This window comes from Hemiscyllium ocellatum, assembly GCF_020745735.1.
Source record: "Hemiscyllium ocellatum isolate sHemOce1 chromosome Y unlocalized genomic scaffold, sHemOce1.pat.X.cur. SUPER_Y_unloc_1, whole genome shotgun sequence".
Lineage (NCBI taxonomy): Eukaryota > Metazoa > Chordata > Chondrichthyes > Orectolobiformes > Hemiscylliidae > Hemiscyllium > Hemiscyllium ocellatum.
In genome coordinates this window covers 342876-354906 of record NW_026867600.1, presented here as the reverse complement: position 1 = coordinate 354906, position 12031 = coordinate 342876, and the positions used below count along the sequence as shown (strand labels likewise).

The 12031-nt window shown below is 50.8% G+C and overlaps 1 pseudogene; it reads left to right on the top strand.

The window, feature by feature from the left end:
• LOC132808989 (putative uncharacterized protein DDB_G0271982) overlaps positions 1-11879 on the top strand; it is a 20660-nt pseudogene extending 8781 nt beyond the window's left edge.
• Positions 11880-12031: the final 152 nt, after the last annotated feature.

Here is a 12031-nt window from a genome sequence, read left to right as displayed (position 1 = left end):
AATGGGCCTGGGTGGGTTACCCTTTGGAGGACTGGTTGGGCCGAACGGCCTGTTTCCACACTGCAGGGAATCTAATCTTATACTGGTGTTTAAGGGAGTTTGCTTATTGGGACTGTTGTGTATATTTGGAACAGCACAATTATATCTAGTTAGGATAGACCGGGCTCTGTTGGCGTTCTTAATTCTGTTCTTTATGTTGCATTGTGTAACTTTGTGACTAAACTTATGTCTGCTTTAAAATCTAGTAGTCAACCTGGCTAACTTAATCCGGGTAATTTTCACTTACCGATCCAAATTGCAAAGTTAGCTTGAGAGCTGCCTACTTAAGAATGTTTTTTGAGAGGTCTGGCCGAGTCCATAACACAATTCTGTGGCTTTAAGAGGTGTATTTCATCGCGATTCATTTTGAGAGAGAGAGAGAGAGATGGAACAAGAGGTGACAAGCTGATAGAACACAGAACATGGAACAGTACAGCACAGCACAGGCCCTTCAGCCCCACTATGTTGTGCCGACCACTGATCCCCATGTATGCGCCCTCACATTTCAGTGACCATATCCATGTCCAGGAGTCTCTTAAATGTCGCCAATGACCTTGCTTCCACAACTGCTGCTGGCAACGCATTCCATGCTCTCACAACTCTCTGTGTAATGAACCCGCCTCTGACATCCCCTCTATATTTTCCTCCAATCAGCTTAAAACTATGGCCCCTTGTGTTAGTCATTTCCGCTGGGAAATCGACTCTATCTATGCCTCTCATTATCCTGTATACCTCAATTAGGTCCCCTCTCCTCCTCCTTTTCTCCAATGAAAAAAGTCCGAGCTCAAAGTCTTTTTTTTTCCCCTAAAGTTGGAACAATAGAAGCAGCCTGGCTGGGTGTGACCAGCTCTCACAGTCCAGAGTTTTTAGGGCTTTTTCAGCTTTTAGATTCAACAGAAGCTGCTGGACTCTTGAAGAAATAGATGCTATTATTTTCCCTCTCTCAATTGGCTCAAAGGGTGGTGGTGGAGGGTTGTTTTTCAGACTAGAGGCCTGTGACCAGTGGAGTGCCACAAGGATCGGTGCTGGGTCCACTGCTTTTCATCATTTATGAAATTATTCGGATGGGAGCATAAGAGGTACAGTTAGTAAGTTTGCAGATGACACCAAAATTGGAGGGTGTAGTGGACAGTGAAGAAGGTTACCTCAGATTACAACAGGATCTGGACCAGATGGGCCAATGGGCTGAGGAGTGGCAGATGGAGTTTAATTCAGATAAATGCGAGGGGCTGCATTTTGGGAAAGCAAATCTTCGAGTATATCCGCCACAAGTTCACCTGTACCTCCACACACATCATCTATTGCATCCGCTGCACCCGATGTGGCCTCCTCTATATTGGTGAGACAGGCCGCTTACTTGCGGAACGCTTCAGAGAACACCTCTGGGCCACCCGAACCAACCAACCCAATCACCCCGTGGCTCAACACTTTAACTCCCCCTCCCACTCCACCGAGGACATGCAGGTCCTTGGACTCCTCCACCGGCAGAACACAACTACACGACGGCTGGAGGAGGAGCGCCTCATCTTCCGCCTGGGAACCCTCCAACCACAAGGTATGAATTCAGATTTCTCCAGCTTCCTCATTTCCCCTCCCCCCACCTTGTCTCAGTCGGTTCCCTCAACTCAGCACCGCCCTCCTAACCTGCAATCCTCTTCCTGACCTCTCCGCCCCCACCCCACTCCGGCCTATCACCCTCACCTTGACCTCCTTCCACCTATCCCACCTCCATCGCCCCTCCCCCTAGTCCCTCCTCCCTACCTTTTATCTCAGCCTGCTTGGCTCTCTCTCTTATTCCTGATGAAGGGCTTATGCTCGAAACGTCGAATTCTCTATTCCTGAGATGCTGCCTAACCTGCTGTGCTTTGACCAGCAACACATTTGCAGCGGAAAGCAAATCTTAGCAGGACTTATCCACTTAATGGTAAGGTCCGAGGGAGTGTTGCTGAACAAGGAGACCTTGGAGTGTAGGTTCATAGCTCCTTGAAAGTGGAGTCACAGGTAGATAGGATAGTGAAGGAGGGGTTTGGTATGCTTTCCTTTATTGGTCAGAGTATTGAGTACAGGAGTTGGGAGGGTCATGTTGCGGCTGTACAGGACATTGGTTTAGGCCCCTGTTGGAATATTGTCTGAAATTCTGGTCTCCTTCCTATTGGAAAGATGTTGTGAAACTTGAAAGGGTTCAGAAAAGATTTACAAGGATGTTGCAGGGTTGGAGGGTTTGAGCTATAGGGAGAGGTTGAACAGGCTGGGGCTGTTTTCCCTGGAGCGTCGGAGGCTGAGGAGTGACCTGAAGAGAATGATAAAATCATGAGGGGCATGGATAGGGCAAATAGACAAGGTCTTTTCTCTGGGGTTGGGGTGTCCACGACTAGAGGGCATAGGGTTAGGGTGAGAGGGGAAAGATATAAAAGAGACCTAAGGGACAACTTTTTCACACAGAGGGTGGTACGTGTGTGGAATGAGCTGCCAGAGGATGTGGTGGAGGCTGGTACAATCGCAACATTTAAGAGGCATTTGGATGGATATATGAGTAGGAAGGGTTTGGAGGGATATGGGCCGGGTGCTGGCAGGTGGGACTAGATTGGCTTGGGATATCTGGGTCAGCATAGACAGGTTGGACTGAAGGGTCTGTTTCCGTGCTGTACGTCTCTATGACTAGCGACAGGCTGGGCTCTGTGTTCCTACGATGGGCATCATGGGTGAGAAAATCTGATTTCTGAATTTGCCAGAGGGGTGTGTTTCTGCGATGTTGTTGTCGACGAGAGTGTGGTGCTGGAAAAGCACAGCAGATCAGGCAACATCTGAGGAGCAAGAGAGTCAGCATTTCGCACAAGAGCGCTTCATCAGGACTGAGGTTGGGTGCCTTGGGAGTGGAGAGATAAATGGGAGGGGGATGGGGCTGGGGAGGATGTAGCTGAGAGTGCAATAGGTGGGTGGCGGTGGGGGTGAAGGTGATAGGTCAGGGAGGAGGGTGGAGCAGATAGGTGGGAAGGAAGACAGGTCATGAGGACATTGCTAAATTGGAAGGTTGGAACTGGGATGAGGTGGCGGGGGGGGGGGGGGGGAAGGGGAAATGAGGAAACTGTTGAAGTCCACATTGATGCCCTGGGGTTGGAGGGTCCCGAGATGGAAGATGAGGCGTTCTTCCTCCAGGCGTCTGGTGGTGAGGGAGGCCCAGGACCTCCATATCCTCGGCAGAGTGGGAGGGGGAGTTGAAATGTTGGGCCACGGGGCGGTGTGGTTGATTGGTGCGGGTGTCCCGGAGATGTTCCCTAAAGCGCTCTGCTAGGAGGCGCCCAGTCTCCCCCAATGTAGAGGAGACCGCATCGGGAGCAACGGATACAATAAATGATATTGGTGGATGTGCAGGTGAAACTTTGATGGATGTGGAAGGCTCCTTTAGGGCCTTGGATGGAGGTGAGGGAGGAGGTGTGGGCGCAGGTTGGGAGGGTGGGTTGTTGGGGGGTGTGGACCTGACCAGGTAGTCACGGAGGGAACGGTCTTTGCAGAAAGCAGATGGGATGGGGAGGGGAATACATATCTGGTGATGGGGTCTGTGTGTAGGTGGCAGAAATGGTGGAGGATATTGTTGTAGACCAGGTCAGACCCTGCTCAAAATATTTTAAGAATATGTGAGCCCATCCTATTTTTTCATGCATGTTCTGTCCGTATCTGCGTGGGTTTCCTCCAGGTGCTCTGGTTTCCTCCCACAGTCTCCCTATCGGAAAGATGTTGTGAAACTTGAAATGGTTCAGAAAAGATTTACAAGGATATTGCCAGGGTTTGAGCTACAGGGAGAGGCTGGACAGGCTGGGGCTGTTTTCCCTGGAGCATCGGAGGCTGAGGGATGACCTTATAGAGGTTTACAAAGTTATGAGGGGCATGGACAGGGTAAATAGGCAAAGTCTTTTTCCCTGGGTTCGGGGAGTCCAGAACTAGAGGGGCGTGGGTTTAGGGTGAGAGGGGAAAGATATAAAAGAGACCTAAGGGGCAACTTTTTCACACAGAGGGTGGGTACGTGTATAGAATGAGCTGCCAGAGGATGTGGTGGAGGCTGGTACAATGACAACATTTAAGAGGCATTTGGATGGGGATATGAATAGGAAGGGTAAAAAATGAGGTCTGCAGATGCTGGAGATCACAGCTGCAAATGTGTTGCTGGTCGAAGCACAGCAGGTTAGGCAGCATCTCAGGAATAGAGAATTCGACGTTTCGAGCATAAGCCCTTCATCAGGAATCATAAGCCCTTCCTGATGAAGGGCTTATGCTCGAAACGTCGAATTCTCTATTCCTGAGATGCTGCCTAACCTGCTGTGCTTCGACCAGCAACACATTTGCAGATATGAATAGGAAGGGTTTGGAGGGATATGGGCCGGGTGCTGGCAGGTGGGACTAGATTGGGTTGGGATATCTGGGTCAGCATGGATGGGTTGGACCGAAGGGTCTGTTTCTGTGCTGTGCATTTCTATGACTCTACGTGCAGGTCAGGTGAATTGGCTGTGCTAAATTGCCCATAGCGTTAGGTGCATTAGTCAGGGGGGAAATGGGTCGGGGTGGGTTACTCTTCAGAGGGTCAGTGTGGACCTGTTGGGCTGAAGGGCCTGTTTTCACACGGTAGGGAATCTAATCTAATCTAAAGGCAGATGTGAAGTGGCTGTTCCAGGTGTGATGCAGCTGGTCAAACCACTCGGCTTTTAGCAAAACAGAATTTATGTCAACGTTACAGTTAAAATACAAACAGAAGAGATCAGAATTTTGAATAAATTATTAGATTACTTACAGTGTGGAAACAGGCCCTTCGGCCCAACAAGTCCACACTGACCCGCCAAAGCGTAACCCACCCATACCCCTTACCTAACACTACAGGCAATTTAGCCTGGCCAATTCACCCTGACCCGCACATCTTTGGACTGTGGGAGGAAACCGGAGCACCCGGAAGAAACCCACGCAGACACAGGGAGAACGTGCAAACTCCGCACAGACAGGTGCCTGAGGTGGGGATTGAACCCGGGTCTCTGGCGCTGTGAGGCAGCAGTGCTAACCACTGAGCCACCGTGTCACCCGATCTATTGGAAAATGTAACCAATCAGACACAGCAACTAAACTCAGGAGCTGTTCCAATCCGGTAACTTCCTGTAAACACACCCCTTGGCAAAAAGGTAAATTTGAAACACCGATTCTTACGGGGGCAGGAGAGATTTGAGAGAGGCAGGTCAGTCAGGAATCATCTGCTTAACCTTGGAAGTCTTTCTGCACCGCAGCAGCCTCTCACTGTTAGAGCTAAACCAAGGCAGAACCGGCCACACACCCTGGCTGTTGTTAAACTAGCCTCTGTTGTTGTGGGTTCTGTTCTCCGAGCTGGGAGTTTTTGTTGCAGACGTTTCGTCCCCTGTCTAGGTGACATCCTCAGTGCTTGGGAGCCTCCTGTGAAGCGCTTCTGTGGTGTTTCCTCCGGCATTTATAGTGGTTTGTACCTGCCGCTTCCAGTTGTCAGTTGCTGTCCGTTGCAGTGGCCGGTATATAGGGTCCAGGTCGATGTGTTTGTTGATAGAATCTGTGGATGAGTGCCATGCCTCTAGGAATTCCCTGGCTGTTCTCTGTTTGGCTTGTCCTATAATAGTAGTGTTGTCCCAGTCGAATTCATGTTGCTTGTCATCTGTGTGTGTGGCTACTAGGGGTAGCTGGTCGTGTCGTTTCGTGGCTAGTTGGTGTTCATGGATGCGGGTTGTTAGCTGTCTTCCTGTTTGTCCTGTGTAGTGTTTTGTAATCATTAAAAACACAGACGACAAGCAACATGAATTCGACTGGGACAACACTACTATTATAGGGCAAGCCAAACAGAGAACAGTCAGGGAATTCCTAGAGGCATGGCACTCATCCACTGATCCTATCAACAAACACATCGACCTGGACCCTATATACCAGCCACTGCAGCAGACAGCAACTGACAACCGGAAGCGGCAGAGACAAACCACTATAAATGCTGGAGGAAAGATCACAGAAGCGCTTCACAGGAGGCTCCCAAGCACTGAGAATGTCACCTAGACAGGGGACGAAATGTCTGCAACACAAACTCCCAGCTCAGCGAACAGAACCACAACAATGAGCACCCGAGCTACAAATCTTCTCCCAAACTTTAAACTAGCCTCTTTCCAGACTCCTCGGCATCTCTGCCTTTATTACACCCCCCCCCCCTTTTTGTAATTTAAAAAACAAAATAACCTCGATAAGGTGAAAGCGTCGTTGCAATGTTACTACACTCCCCTCTGCCTGTTACTGATTAAAAACCTCACTCTGGAATAGACTGAGCAACCCCCAGCCTCGCCATCCCGCTGCGGGAAAGGATTCACTCTTCTCCCCGCCCCCCCCACCACCCCTCAGAAAGAGAAGCAGTCTCTGTCTTCACCCCTCACTCTCTGAGTTCACACCCTCTGCTCTTAGACTCTCAAAGGGGGAGCACGCTCTCCACATCTCCCCCCCCCCACCCCAATCGAATCCCCCCTCCTCTCCCCGTTGATCTCCTACATTTTAATAAGGTCATCCCTTGTTTTTCTGACCTTCCAACAAGTACAGGTCCTGTATTCCCTCTCCTGGGAACAGCCGAGGGAGCCTCCTCTGGACTGCCTTCAGTCTATCTGTGCTTGGATACAGGACCCCTGCTGTTCATGGTCTCCAACTGTGTTCTGACACATGCCCTGTACAGCTTTAGCAAAACTCTCACCTGTTCTCCCATTGGAGATGGTAACCCCCCCCCACCACCACCACATGTTAATATATGGGGAAGTGAGAGATTCGGTGATGGTAACACCATTGAACGTCACGGGTGGGCGATGGTTAGATTCTCTCTCTTGTTGGAGACGGTAACCCCCCAGGATGTTGATAGTGGGGGGAAGGGGGATTCAGTGACGGTAACGCCATTGAACATCAAGAGGGCAATGGTTAGATTCTCTCTCGTTGGAGACGGTAACCCCCAGGATGTTGATAGTGGGGGGGGGGGGGGGAGGGGGATTCAGTGACGGTAACGCCATTGAACATCAAGGGGGCGATGGTTAGATTCTCTCTCTCTCTCTCGTTGGAGACGGTAACCCCCAGGATGTTGATAGTGGGGGGGGGGGGGGGGAGGGGGATTCAGTGACGGTAACACCATTGAACATCAAGAGGGCAATGGTTAGATTCTCTCACTTGCTTGTTGGAGACAGTAACCCCCAGGATGTTCATCGCGGGGGAAGGGGATTCAGTGACGGTAACACCATTAAACAAGGGGGCGATGGTTAGATTCTCTCTCTCTCTCTCTTGCTGGAGACGGTAACCCCCAGGATGCTGATAGTGGGGGAAGGGGGATTCAGTGACAATAACGCCATTGAATGTGAAGGAGTTAGGTGGCAGGGAAGGGGGTGGGCTTGAGGAAGAATGTTGGGGGTTGAAGCATTCTGGTCAGCCCTCCCCCACACCCCAGCTGAGTGTGATTATACCCCCTCCACCACACCCCCTTCTCCCCCAGACCTCTCTAACTGGAGCCTGAGAATCATACTTCCCATCTATACTTACCCTGCCCCACTCCTCCTCTCCCATTATCTCACTGTGTTACTGTCGATTTAAGCGTGTCTTTTAATAACTTGTTATATCTCTATCTCTTTCTTTTCCATTCTGTTTATCTTTGTTACTCGGTTTTTACATCTCCGTCTCTCTCTTTTCCCTTCTCTCTCTCCCTTCCTCCCTCCCTGTTGCTCTCTTCACGTTACTGTCTCTCTTTTCTCTATCTCTATTACTCATTTTTTTTCTTTCCCTCTCTCTCCTTGCCTCTCTGTTGCTCTCTTTTTGTCTCTCGCCACCCCATTTCATTCTGAGTCCATAGGTGAGCAGGTTAGGGTGGGATTGGCCGTGCTAAATTGTCCCGTAGTGCCCAGGGATGTGCAGGTTAGGGTGGGATTGGCCGTGCTAAATTGTCCCCGTAGTGCCCACGGATGTACAGGTTAGGGTGGGATTGGCCGTGCTAAATTGTCCTGTAGTGCCCAGGGATGTGCAGGTTAGGGTGGGATTGGCCGTGCTAAATTGTCCCCGTAGTGCCCAGGGATGTGCAGGTTAGGGTGGGATTGGCCGTGCTAAATTGTCCCGTAGTGCCCAGGGATGTACAGGTTAGGGTGGGATTGGCCGTGCTAAATTGTCCTGTAGTGCCCGGGGATGTGCAGGTTAGGGTGGATTGGCCGTGCTAAATTGTCCCCGTAGTGCCCAGGGATGTGCAGGTTAGGGTGGGATTGGCCGTGCTAAATTGTCCCGTAGTGCCCAGGGATGTACAGGTTAGGGTGGGATTGGCCGTGCTAAATTGTCCCCGTAGTGCCCAGGGATGTGCAGGTTAGGGTGGGATTGGCCATGCTAAATTGTCCCCGTAGTGCCCGGGGATGTACAGGTTAGGGTGGGATTGGCCGTGCTAAATTCTCCCCGTAGTGCCAAGGGATGTGCAGGTTAGGGTGGGATTGGCCGTGCTAAATTGTCCTCGTAGTGCACCGGGATGCACAGGTTAGGGTAGGATTGGCTGTGCTAAATTGTCCCGTAGTGCCCAGGGATGTGCAGGTTAGGGTGGGATTGGCCGTGCTAAATTGTCCCCGTAGTGCCCAGGGATGTGCAGGTTAGGGTGGGATTGGCCGTGCTAAATCGTGGACGTCACCAGTTTCCTCGTTTCCCCTTGCCCCAGCTCACCCCAATTCCAACCTTCCAGCTTAGCACCATCCTCATGACCTGTCCTACCTGCCTATCTTCCTTCCCACCTATCCACTCCACCCTCCTCTCTGACCTATCACCTCCATTAACGTATTGCACTCTATGCTACCTTCTTCCCACCCCCACTCCCCTCGCACTTATCTCTCCACCCTACAGGCTCCCTGTCTCTATTCCTTTTGCCTGTAATGTCGATTTTCATGCTCCTCGGATGCTGCCTGACCCGCTGCGCTTTTCCAGCACCGCTCTGATCTGGACTCTGGTTTCCAGCATCTGCAGCCCTTGTTTTTAACCATGCTAAGTTGTCCCCGTAGTGCCCAGGGATGTGCCCGTTGCGGGAGGGTACCGAGTACCCAGGGATGGTGGTGGGGGGGGGAATGCTTTTCATCGGAGGGTCCTGATGAGGTGAATAGCCTCGTTGCACACCGTGGGGACTCCCTGAATTTCTAGGAGGGTGGGCATCCTCGCAAGGACTCAGCACCTCACCCGTGACAGAGAGATTTGACGACAGGAACGTGCTCAAAATGAGTCAGTATTTTATGGCTGCATCCTTACAGAAATAAAGACACGCATCAGGTTTACTTTTGGTTGCAACGCTGTGATATAACATTCCCCTCTGGTTATTAATTACACTGAATTAACTCACACTTACGAGAAGATTCAGCTTATTAGATTCCTAGAGTGTGGGCGATTAGCTGCTCAGTCTTTAATCTATTGCGCCGGGGCACTAACGTTCCATATTTCCTCTTCTGAAGTGTTGATTTTGCACGCATCCATTAGTTTTATTACCCAGACTCGAGGGTCATTAATGCAATCAAAAGCAAATTGAGTGGGTGGACACACGTGAACTGACCCAATTTGCGATCACCAATGACAGCACGGTCTGAACCCAATCCATCGAGCAGGAGTAGGGTACACCATAATCCCACCGACACTTGCACATCCCTTGGTCTATAAGCGCTGCACCTTAGTCCTCTGTGAAAGCGCTAAATGCGTTTAGGTCTCCACCCCCACCTTCCTCTATCGCTGAATCCCACAGACACACCAACCTTCACCAACCCACCAACTCTCCGGGTGAAGAGATTTCTGAGAGAGAGAGGAGGGTTGTTTTTCAGAACTGGAGGCCCATGACCAGTGGAGTGCCACAAGGATCGGGGCTGGGTCCACTGCTTTTCATCATTTTATATAAACGATTTGGATGTGGACATTCGAGGTACAGTGAGTAGGTTTGCAGATGATCCCAGAATTGGAGGGTGTAGTGGGACAGCGAAGAGGGTTACCTCAGATTACAACAGGATCTGGACCAGATGGGCCGAAGGGCTGAGAAGTGGCAGATGGAGTTTAATTCAGATAAATGCGAGGGGCTGCATTTTGGGAAAGCAAATCTTAGCAGGACTTATACACTTAAGGGTAAGGTCCTGGGGGAGTGTTGCTGAACAAAGAGACCTTGGAGTGCAGGTTCATAGCTCCTTGAAAGTGGAGTCGCAGGTAGATAGGATAGTGAAGGAGGGGTTTGGTATGCTTCCCTTTATTGGTCAGATAAACCTTTATTGAGTACAGGAGTTGGAAGGTCATGTTGTGGCTGTACAGGACATTGGTTAGGGGCCCCTGTTGGAATATTGTGTTCAATCCCGGTCTCCCTGCTACAGGAAGGATGTTGTGGGAGGGTTCGGAAAAGATTGACAAGGATGTTGGAGGGTTTGAGCTACAGGGAGAGGCTGGACAGGCTGGGGCTGTTTTCCCTGGAGCGTTGGAGGCTGAGGGGTGACCTTATAGAGGTTTATAACATCACGAGGGTGGGGGTAAATAGACAAGGTCTTTTCCCCCTGGGGTGGGGGAGTCCAGAACTAGAGGGGGGTAGGTTTAAGGTGAGAGGGGGAAAGGGACCCGAGGGGCAACTTTTTCCTCCCAGAGGGTGGTGCGTGTGTGGGAGGAGCTGCCAGAGGAAGTGGGTGGGGGGCTGGTACAATGACAGCATTTAAAAGGTGGATGGGGGACAGGAACAGGAAGGGTTTAGAGGGAGATGGGGCCGAGTGCTGGGGGAATGGGGACTGGGTTAGGTTCGGGATACCTGGGTCAGCAGGGACGGGTCAGACAGGTAAAATGACTTCACTCAATGAAGGAGCAGTGCTCTGACAGCTTGTGGTTTCAAATCAACATGTTGGACTATAACCTGGTGTTGTGTGACTTCGGACGTTCTACCACTCCATGGCCGAGATAGAGTCACAGAGAGGTACAGCACGGAAACAGGCCCTTCGGCCTGACCCGTCCGTGCTGACCCAGATATCCCTAACCTAATCCACTCCCAGAGACAGGTGGTTAGATACAGAGTAAAGCTCCCTCTACACTGTCTCCCAATCATAGTTATAGAGACGTACAGCACGGAAACAGACCCTTCGGTCCAACCCGTCCATGCTGACCCAGATATCCCAACCCAATCTAGTCCCCACCTGCCAGCACCCGGCCCATATCCCTCCAAACCCTTCCTATTCATATACCCATCCAAATGCCTCCTAAATGTTGTCATTGTACCAGCCCCCACCACATCCTCTGGCAGCTCATTCCATACACGTACCACCCTCTGGGGGAAAACGTTGCCCCTTAGGTCTCTTTTATATCTTTCCCCTCTCACCCTAAACCTACCCCCCTCTAGTTCTGGACTCCCCCACCCCAGGGAAAAGGCTTTGCCTATTTATCCTATCCATGCCCCTCGTGATGTTATAAACCTCTATAAGGTCACCCCTCAGCCTCCGACGCTCCAGGGAAAACAGCCCCAGCCTGTCCAGCCTCTCCCTGTAGCTCAGATCCTCCAACCCTGGCAACATCCTTGTAAATCTTTTCTGAACCCTTTCAAGTTTCACAACATCTTTGTGATTGTGTGAGAGAGAGAGAGAGAGAGAGAGAGAGACAGACAGACAAACACACAAAGAGGGGGAGGGGGGGGAAGAGAAAGACGGACAGAGAGAGAGAGAGAGAGAGAGAGAGAGAGAGAGAGAGAGAGAGAGAGACAGATGGACAGGGGCGGGGAAAGAGAGAGAGAGAGAGAGAAAAAGAGACAGAAAAGACAGAGAGAGAGAAAGAAAGACAGACAGACAGAGAGGGAGAGAGAGAGAGAGAGAAAGAAAAAGACAGAAAGAAAGACAGAGAGAGAGAGAGAGAGAGAGAGAGACGGACAGAGAGAGAGACAGAGACAGAGACAGAAAGTCAGACAGAGAGGGAGAGACAGAGAAACGGACAGAGAGAGAGAGAGAAAGAAAGACAGAAAAGACAGACA